This window comes from Castanea sativa, chromosome 8 (genome assembly GCF_040712315.1).
Source record: "Castanea sativa cultivar Marrone di Chiusa Pesio chromosome 8, ASM4071231v1".
Classification (NCBI taxonomy): Eukaryota; Viridiplantae; Streptophyta; class Magnoliopsida; order Fagales; family Fagaceae; genus Castanea; species Castanea sativa.
In genome coordinates, this window is record NC_134020.1 from 48924305 (window position 1) to 48934735 (window position 10431).

At 30.9% G+C, this 10431-nt stretch overlaps 1 pseudogene; it reads left to right on the plus strand.

The window, feature by feature from the left end:
• The first annotated feature begins 3856 nt into the window (after window positions 1-3856).
• Window positions 3857-6051, plus strand: LOC142605682 (feruloyl CoA ortho-hydroxylase F6H1-3-like; annotated as a pseudogene).
• The last annotated feature ends 4380 nt before the right edge of the window (window positions 6052-10431 follow it).

Sequence of the window (10431 nt, forward strand, 5' to 3'; positions counted from 1 at the left end):
CAGTAACTCCTGCATAGTCCACCTACTTTTATTTTTTTTTTCAATGACGTGCTGGAATAAGGAGGATCCTTCTTCCTAATTTTTGTAATACTTTTGACGCCTTTTTCTTCTTAAAATTATTTTTCCTCCAGCAAAAAATAAATAAAAAGAGGAGGCCTATAGATGGTTATAGACAGCAAAGGGAGTGTATCAAGGTGAATGATACAGCATGCAATTAGCTAAAAAGCCCAATAAGAGCCAATGGCAAAATCTAAAAAACACAACAGAAAACTTGCAATGTGTCGCAAGTTTGATTCTTAGAATTTACCTCTCAAAAATTAAGAATAATTTTTTTTTTCTAATAAAAAGAAGATCCTAAGTTCAGTTATAGATAGATGTACATTTGGAACTCCAAAATTAAGAATAGATTTTCTTTTTTTTTTAATAAAAAGAAGTTCCTAGGTTCAGTTATAGATAGAAGTACATTTGGAAGAAGATTACCTTCTATATAATTATATATATATATATATATATATATATATAATTTTTATTTTGTAATTTTGATTTAATATTTTCTTACGTATATAAGAATATTTGCATCAAATAAATGTTTACATCATTGCAAAATAAAAAAAGAAGTAAGTCTTGACATTTCAAAAAATATATACAAGTCAATTTAATAAAAATAAAATATAATTAAAATAAAATATACCATACATAATTTAGTATAATCAAGCTCAAACATCATTGAGCTAAGCTCGCCATTATTATTTTTGGCATAATCAAGCTTAAAAAATAGAGTAAAATATTGTTTCCATCTCTAAAGTTTGCATGAATAGCGTTTTTCGTTCCTAAACTTTTTAAATAGCTTTCATTAGTTTAGGGAAAAAAAAAAATTTTTGTTTTAACAGTTTGGTATGAAATAATTTTAGGCTTACGGGCAAAAAATGTAAGATTCAATAATTCAGTGATAAAAAATAAACTTTTAAAGAATACAAACGAAAATGAAATTCATACAAATTTTAGAGACAAAAATAATATTTTAGCTAAATCTTGCTCCAAACAATTAGGATTGGTCCAGAGTCATCGTGGAAACTGAATATTGCAATTAGGATTGACAGGATTGGCTGGGATTGTATGATGCTGCGATACTACAGTACTGATCCTACTTTTTGTTGCAGTTTTGGCCTATTGACAGGATTGGCTGGGATTGTATGATCCTACCTTTTGTTGCAGTTTTTGTAGTCTCTACCCTTAAGTCTAATTGATCTTCGAGACATTTCTAGCTAATAGCGCCAAAGTTTATTGGTGTGTGACTTTGACTATTGTTTATCTAGCTTAGACTGGTACTGTTTATTTGGTGTGCGTGCCAAAGGATGAGGGAGTTTATTCAGCTCACCCTAAAGTTCTGTTTCTGCGACTGGATATTGCTGCTCCAAAAGCTAGGGTGTTGTCAAGGTGGGCTAGGTCTTGAGTCTTTGAGCCCCTGCTAGAAAGAAGAAGAATATCATGAAGTCATCATGGTCTGAGTTCTAAAACAAACTACATGTGATTCAGACTTCTCTTTCTTTATTAGGTGTTGGATTCATCCAACCTAACCAAACATTAATGGTTGTGTCATGAGTGCTACCAAAACTCACAAAGATAAAAGATGAAAATTATGTTTTTATGAGCTTCGTTTTTCATAGTTTATCCTCCGTCCTTAAACTTTTCAATTATATATTTTTTTTTTGAAGGACAATTTGAAAAAAAATGAAAAAAAAAAATTAAAGGTTAGGACGAAAAGCAAAATTCATGCAATTCTTTTTTATTATAAAAAGCAATATTTTAGTCTTTTTATTTTTCCAAATGAGTTGTACTCTACCCCACATTAGGTATACCATACGTAAGTCTTAAGTCACTTTTTTTTTAAATTTTTTGATCATCAACTTTTTTTCTAAATTTGACGACTGTGTGAAAGAGAACATTTGTTTCTTGGTAACAATATTTCTTCAAAGTTGGAAAAAAATAACAATTTCTTAGAAGAATTGTACTGTTTAAGAAATAAATAAAATGATGCCATCATTACATGTCTATATCTTGCTATATTCAAAGTTGGATTGGAATTTTCTTTTCTTTTGAGTCTTTTTTGACTTAATGTTTTGTAGAAGATTTTTATTTTATTTTTATTTTTTTAAAGAATCAAGACCTCGACGAAGTTTTATTAAATCAACCAAAGTCGGTTACAAAAACATGATAAAGTTGCGGTGAAACATCCTCCATCCACACTGTGAGAGCATCAATATATTTTGCATACTAGGCTAAATTATGAGCTAGAGAGTTACCCGACCTATGGGTGTGCAAAAAAGAATTTTAAAATCTTTGAGGTGGGAAAAGTAAAAGTCTCTCTTTCGCTAGCATAGATGTAATGATGATTATTAGGACCAAAAAAGTCACTCTACGGAGGGAAAACTTTGTTTTTATTGATAATTTAATACTTCTAACCATTATTCAACATAAAATTTTATAACCCTAGATTTGATCTGTGATGCCTCTCCACCGATCTTACATAAGATCTTGATTTTAAAAACCTTGTTTTCAACACCGCCTACAAGGATTGGACTAATGGTAGGACCAACCTAATCTCATATGAATTAAGAAAGTCACCTTATAATTTTAAATAATTCCAAAAATATTACATCTAAACTTATCAAGTCTCTTTCTTGTAAGACCACTTCAACTAAATCATTAAAATATCTTCTCAAATTTATGCCTAAAAGTAATTGGTTTCAAACTATAAATTAATATAAACTGATTTGAAATTTTCACTAAATATACTTCAACTACATGTGATCACAGCACGTACCCAAAAAAAGTCTCCTTAAAAAGAAGATTAGTCATATACATTAGTGGACAATATCACCATAGATAGCAGCAAAAGCGGGGAAAGATTAGTCATTAGTGGTGTACTGTCTTAGCTAGAGACTCACCTACTAACTATATATTTAAAATTAGTCGCTAATGTGTGATACACGAGAAAACTATTAACTCTGAAAAAAAATTTAACAATGAGTAAATAGACATTTTGAAAAAAAAAATTAATTGAAATTAATCCAAACAAATAATTAATCAATCAAAAATATAGCTTTTAATAAAAAAAAATCACATGAACCTAAATAAAAAGCATTTAAGATAAAGAATTAAGATCAACCTATAGTCTGGGAATAATTGAGAGAATTTTTATAGAATCTCCAAATTCTACTTTAAAACCAAAACAAATTCAACAAATTTATATATAACATACCAAATAAAAATAGATCTATCCTTAGGCTGGAAGACATAGGTTGTATCTTTATTTTATTTTAATAATTTAATAAAATAATGATGAGTTTGATTAAACAAAAATAATTTTATTTTAAAAAAAATGATAATGATGAGTTTGAGTTTAAGTTAGACTTATTAGAGAGATAAATTTCACTTCTAATTAAATTTGAACTAAAAATAACAATTTTATTTAAATAATGAAAAATTGAAAAATTGTGAGAGTTTCATATATATACATATAAATAGATTTGTTGTTTTTCGTGGACTACTGGACTGTAGGTATCTCTGCCCCTAAATTTTTAACTAGTAAGTTGCGTTTATTTCCTATGTATTAGAGAAAAAGAAAAAGTAAGAGACACCTTTATTTTTTATAATTCAATAGTTGGTGAACGGATATTTGAATATTAATGCATCCGTTGAAGACACAAAGGTCATGCAAATTGCACAAAGAATTTAGAAAAAATATAATAATAATTTAAAATGCTATATAAATAGCTATAGAGGTCATGCAAATTGCACCACCAAAAATCTACGATATCTTCTAATATCAAGCCATTTTCCAAATACTAGGCTGATCTCTTTTATTCTAATGGCTCCAATTGTTGCAACACCAATCAGTGAGTCCTCAGATTTCACTGACTTTGTCGTAACCAAAGGCAATGGAGTAAAGGGTCTCTCAGAAATGGGCCTTAAAACCATACCTAGGCAATATATCCAACCCCTAGAAGAAAGGGTCAGCGTTAAAAACATCATGATTCTTGAGTCTATACCCATCATTGATATGTCAAACTGAGACGAACCAAAAGTCTCAGAATCAATCTGTGATGCAGAGCAGAAAAGTGGGGTTTCTTTCAGATTATTAACCATGGAGTGCCCACTGAAGTGCTGGAGAATGTGAAGGATGCAACGCATAGGTTCTTCAATTTGCCAGCTGAGGAGAAGAGGAAGTTTTCTAAAGAAAACTCACCTTCCAACAATGTGCGTTTTGGCACAAGCTTTAGACCTGAAGCAGAGAATTCTCTTGAATGGAAAGATTACCTTAGCCTCTTTTAATGTGTCAGAGGATGAGGCCTCTGCATTGTGGCCTCATGTGTGCAAGTAAAAAAGCTTAACTTAGCTAAATTTAGTTTTACACAACAAATACATGACGCATAGATACATACATACCTAAAGAAAACACTCATATTCATATATGAACATCTGCATAGATACTTGTACTTACGTAGTTACATTTTAGGTTTAATCGTAAGTTGCTATCTAATTATTTTGATTTTATTCTTTAAAATTTAAAAGTTTGGATTGTGACCCCCCTAAAGTTATATAATACTTTAATTTGAGTCATTTTATTTCTACTCACTATTAAGTGTAAGTGTCACTTCAATTCATTTAAGAGAAAAGATATGTTTACAACATTTTCACAACAAATTCTAAGTGACAGATTGTTACTGGTTGTTATTATTGGGGCAAAAAAATAATCTTAGTATTAGGTTCAAATTTGAACAAATAACAACTAACCACTTATGATTTATTGTAAAACTATTATGGACGTAGCATTTCTCTTTATTTAAAAATTGTGACCCCCTGATATTGTTATTTTTTCATCATTTTCTGTTTTTCATTTTTCTCTAGATGCACCATGGACACCAAAAGCCACCACCATCCACAACCAGGGTACCCTATCTAAACCACCTTTGTTGGTCTAATTTCAAAACTAAAGCCACTTTCATAGGGGCGGAGCCACAATCACGGTGCCTTTAAAAATCTTTTATAGTATGTATAATTATGAAAAATAGATTTAGTTACAAAAATAGGGTCCCCCCCCCCCCCCCCTTTTCCTCCTCTCTCCCGAATATTTGACTTAGTCCAATAATGCTTTTATAAATAGAAGAATTTGCTAATTGGCCTAATAGTTATAGAAACAAGGTAGTTTATGTTTTCTCAATTTCCTTCTTTTATAGTAAAAATTGCTCTTATATTTATTAAAATTTTGGATCATTTATGTGTTTGAAGACTTTAGTAGTTCCATTGAAATAAATTTTATTGACTTTGGTAGACAATTTTGTAAGGGTTCCAATGAAATCATTTATTGACTTTGGTAGACAAATTTTTGGACAAAATCAAAATGACTCCAAAATGAAAGGGTTCAATTTACAATTTACTCCATGATTTAGTTTGGTAGAATAAATTACTTTTATCGGTGGACTAATTGTTGTTTGCTTTTAGGGATCAAGTTCTGGAATCAAAAGGTTATTAGAGGCAGTAATGAAGATATTTAATGTGAAAGAAATTGATGAGACAAAAGAATCTCTCTTAATGGGTTCAAAGAGGATTAACTTTAACTACTATCCCATATGTCCTAATCCTGAGCTCACAGTGGGAGTAGGTCGTCACTCTGATGTGTCAACCCTTATAATCCTCCTTCAGGATGATATTGGTGGACTCTATGTGCGAGGAAACAACGATAGCTGGGTTCATGTTCCACCTATAAGTGGTTCTCTCATGATTAATGTTGGTGATGCATTGCAAATAATGAGCAATGGTCAATACAAGAGCATTGAGCATCGTGTGGTTTGTAGTGGAAGAAAGAATAGGATTTCAGTTCCAATTTTTGTTAATCCTAGACCATGTGACATGATTGGTCCTTTCTTAGAAGTTCTTGCAGGGGTTGAGAAATCATTATACAAGCAAGTTCTTTATTCAGATTATGTCAAGCATTTCTTTAGGAAGGCTCATGATGGGAAGAACACAATTGAATTTGCAAAAGTTTGATGTTTTTTGAGGTGTGTCGTGAGGTTGTTCTATTGCAATGGAAATAATTTTGATGAAATAAAAGTGGGTCTGATAAAACTAACTTTCTCTCTCTCTCTCTCTCTCTCTCTCTCTCTCTCTCTCTCTCTCTCTCTCTCTCTCTCTCTCTCTCTCTCTCTCTCTCTCTCTTGTCATCATCTCCTTCATGACGTTCTCCAACTTCAACATTTCTCTTCTAATGAATATCATACTTCTCTCTTTGGTATTACATTTGCCACATTAAGTTTGTAAGGGGATGTTAGATCCGTTAGGGCTCATTAATGTTAGATTTATTAAGGTCCAAGCTTATCATAAAACCTAAGCTTTTATAAGTCTCTACTTGTAAGACAAATAACTTTATAATCATACTTGGATTAGAATTGGATTAGGTTAAGTTTACCTAAAAATATCCTATGGTGTAAAATTTAGTTTTATTGTGTGAACATCATCATTTCCATCTTGCTCTCCTTCTATCAATCAACATGAAAAACATGTACTGCTCTATAAACAAAAATGAAATGCATTTGAAAAACAAGAACAACGATGGCGTGCAATTTGTAAAGAGCAAAGAAGACCAGTAGGCCTTGCAAGTTTCAACTTCAGAGGACAAGTATCATCAATGGAAAAATCACAGGCTGAGATGAAATATATAAACACGACATGTGCTTTAAAAATACAGACTATAATTGTTTTCTTTATGTTGTTAGATTATAAACAATCGTAATAAAATTTTAGGATCTTTAATTATCATGATTTCACAACTATAATAATAAAGCTTATCTTGATCTATTGCTGAAATTTTCTTAAGATCAAGTCTTAATATAAAAGGCATTTAATTCTTATAGAATTGGTTTCTCTCTCTTGACTCTCTTTTCTCTTTTCTCTTTAACTATTCAGTGTGTTTGATGGGGATAGCTAAATGTCTCTTTTATAGGTAAAGAGAGAACCAAATTCTTTGTACCTATAACCTCTACTTGCCCATCAAAGTTAGAGTTACTTAAGAAACTTACTTTTTCTTTAACCAATGTTTTAAGGACATGTAATATCTTATTAAACCACAACATACATGAGAATTCAGTTTTTATTTATTTATTTTACGTTGAACAGAAGATATCAATTAAAACTTGAAGAATAAGGAGATCAAACAAATTTGAGGAAAAAAAAGAATTCTATTTAGGAAGAAACTTATATATATATTCTTGCTATGGCTTGAAAGGGAGTGGAATACTGGTATTTTGGCCGTGAAAATTGTCTGGTGGGGCTCCGCTAATTATCACAACATTCAAAAGTAACGTGTAAAGAAAAAGGCCATATACTTTTGAGGTTTGGTTAAAGCTAGTCATTACTAGTTTACTACCAAGAATTTAAAAAAAAAATAATAATAAAATCATTTTAATATCTAAGCACATACGGCACTTTGACACCGTTTGAAAATTCTTCGCTCCTCCAGATATTTAGTTTTCTTCCAGATATTTAGTTGTCTTGATTTCAAAAGTTTCACGGCGACTGCATTATTGAAATTTTATTTGGAAACCGAGCGTTTGGGTAGCCAATGATAAATAACTAATAAAGAAGGAGCAAATTCAATATATTTTTGAAAATAAATTTAGTAAGACTTGTCTGTAGCCCAAATCTAATGAATAGTTTTTATGTTTTACCCCTAAAAATAAACTATTTTTTCTCAATCTCGAGTGAATGGTAAAATATATATATATATATATATATATATATATATATATATATATATATATATATAGATTTCTTCAATATTTTAATTGAAAAGTCAAAGTAAATCAAATGACATTAATTCTGTATGCACAATTGCTGCATACATGGTTAGGTGGCAACAGAATGAAGCAATAAATGTGTAAGGGTCACATGACTAGGTATACTCTTGAACACTTGTCACTTATTTATTGCTGCCTCCTAAACTTTTATGCATCAATTGCTAAATATAGCTATGTAGCAAATCCTCTCCCTATTTTATTTAATATTTTAATTTTAATTTTTAATTTGATAATTATAATTGTGGAAGAAATATTTGAAGCAATGTTATTAAATCCATTCCGTTCCGCTCTAGCTGAAATGGCCATAATATTTCGTACTGAGATGTAATCTAGAACGGTAATACAATTCCGGCTAGTTTCAAGTCATTCCGGCCATCCCAGTCAATTTACATTTTGGCCTATAGCAGTTTTTAGAAAAAAAAAAAAAAAAAAAAAAAAAAAAAAAAAAAAACCTTAAACTAACAAAGTCATCAGCACAACATGTTTCCTCCTAGCACTGAGTGCCTGAAAAAGTTCAAATCAGATCTGCTACGGAGCTACCAAATGATTTGAAAAAAAAAATGAGAAGAAGAAGAAGAGAACAAAAATTTAGAGCCACTGTGGAGGAAGCTAAAGTTTTAGCTACGTTTGAAACTTTCCTTTTCAGTCTTGCACTTAAACTTTTGGTCTGGGTCTCTGAAACTTTCCAAGAAGTTGTAAGTAACTGATGGGAATTTGAAATAAAGAAGAAAGAGTGGAGAAGTCATTGGACGGGGTGATGGAGTGGAGTTGGGTGAAGAGGGAAGGGGACCACCGCTCCCCTTTGGTGCGGTGGTCACTCTACAAGTATAAATGCTTGTAGGGTGTAGGAGATAAGGGCCGGGGTTCAAGTTTCCAGAAGAGAGCTTCACACACACATATACATAGATTAGGCTAGAGTAGGAATTTTTCTTGTATAAAAAAAAGGGAAGGGGGCTTCCTAGAAGCTTCCTAGTTTATAAACATCCCATCAATGTTTGTTTATTTACAAAAATACTCAAACTTGAAATTTAAAATAATTAATCTAATCACTTTATTATTATGGTAGCATTTCTTTTAAAACACTATATTACATTCATTAAATGATATTACATTTATAAAATTTGGGTTAAGAATAGCAATGAGTAATAAATTTTTTTTTTTATTAATTACTAACGATATATATATATATATAAAAGTGGTAATTTCTAAATAGTCTAAAATATTCTGTAAAAAATATTTCGTTCTAATATACAAACTGAAATAGACACGTTGATTTGAACCATAACACATTCCAATATCAATTCACTAGGAGGCTAGGTTTGAGAAATCTAAACTTTTCTTCAGGGACAAAACTAGGATTTGAACCTAAGGGGGGGCCAAAGCATGAACCAAAAAAACTTCATATGACATGGTTTAAAAAAAAAAAAAAAAAAATCATGGTAGACAAAAAATTGCACTTTATTATCTAAATATATAAGTCAAGAAGGATATAATATAAACCAAAAAAGTTGAAACTTACAACATGATATTCTAACCCTTTTTCGAAGAAGAAAAAAAAAAAAAAAAAAAAAAGGATTTCGGATCTCCAGATTTTGGGTGACTAGAATTAATATGTTGATTTTATCATATTAACTAACTCACCAATATGATAATCTCATACTTTTGGATGCAATTGAAAATCACACTAATGAAGTTTTTCAAAACTTTGTTTAAGGATTTAAAAAAATTGGGATATTAATATTAAGAGTTGGCAATGCTACGTCATCAATATTGGCTTTTAAAAAATTTTTGGCATTTTATTTTTTGAAAAAAATATAAATATTATAATTCACTTTCCCATAATTTATAAATCAATTTAAAAAGTCATAGAAATTGTTGTAAGCTGTAAGGAAATTTTTTTTTCTATGAGATTTTTTTGGTTATGAATTATTGGTGAATTCGAGATATTTTGTTCATCCTATGTACTATTTAAGTTTTCAAAAAAATTGGGGAGGGGCCATGGCCCCCAGACCCATAGAGGGCGTTTGGATTGCGCGTTTGCGCGTCCACGTGTGAGTTTTTTTTTTTTTTTTTTCTCACGCACGTCTGTCACTGTTCATTGGCCATGAACAATGATTTTAGGCCAATAAACAGTGATTTTTGGCATGAACAGTGTTTTTTACACGTTTAAAAATTATTTTGCTACAATGTTTTCAGTTTTCAATTTTAAGTATTAAGTTCTATCTAAACAGACCCTAAATAGATTCGTCCCTGCTTTTCTTAAAGACTTTTTTCCTTTTTTTTTCAACTTTGGGGGCCATGGCTCTCTGACCGGTACACAACCCCCATTGAAGTGCGGTAAACACATTGGGTTTTATTCAACCATGCGTCCCCCCTGCCCCACAGTCCACTCTCGTCCGTTGAATACAAATGAGCGTGAACCTTGGGTTCTTGACAAGTATTGGGGAAAGGACAATAATATAATAAGCCATGCGGATATTGCCATGTGAGTTAGTGAGGCATATATTAAATAAATTGAAATTAACTCTAAAATTCTTGAGACAGTGCTATATAAATAGGTGCAAATGGTATTCAA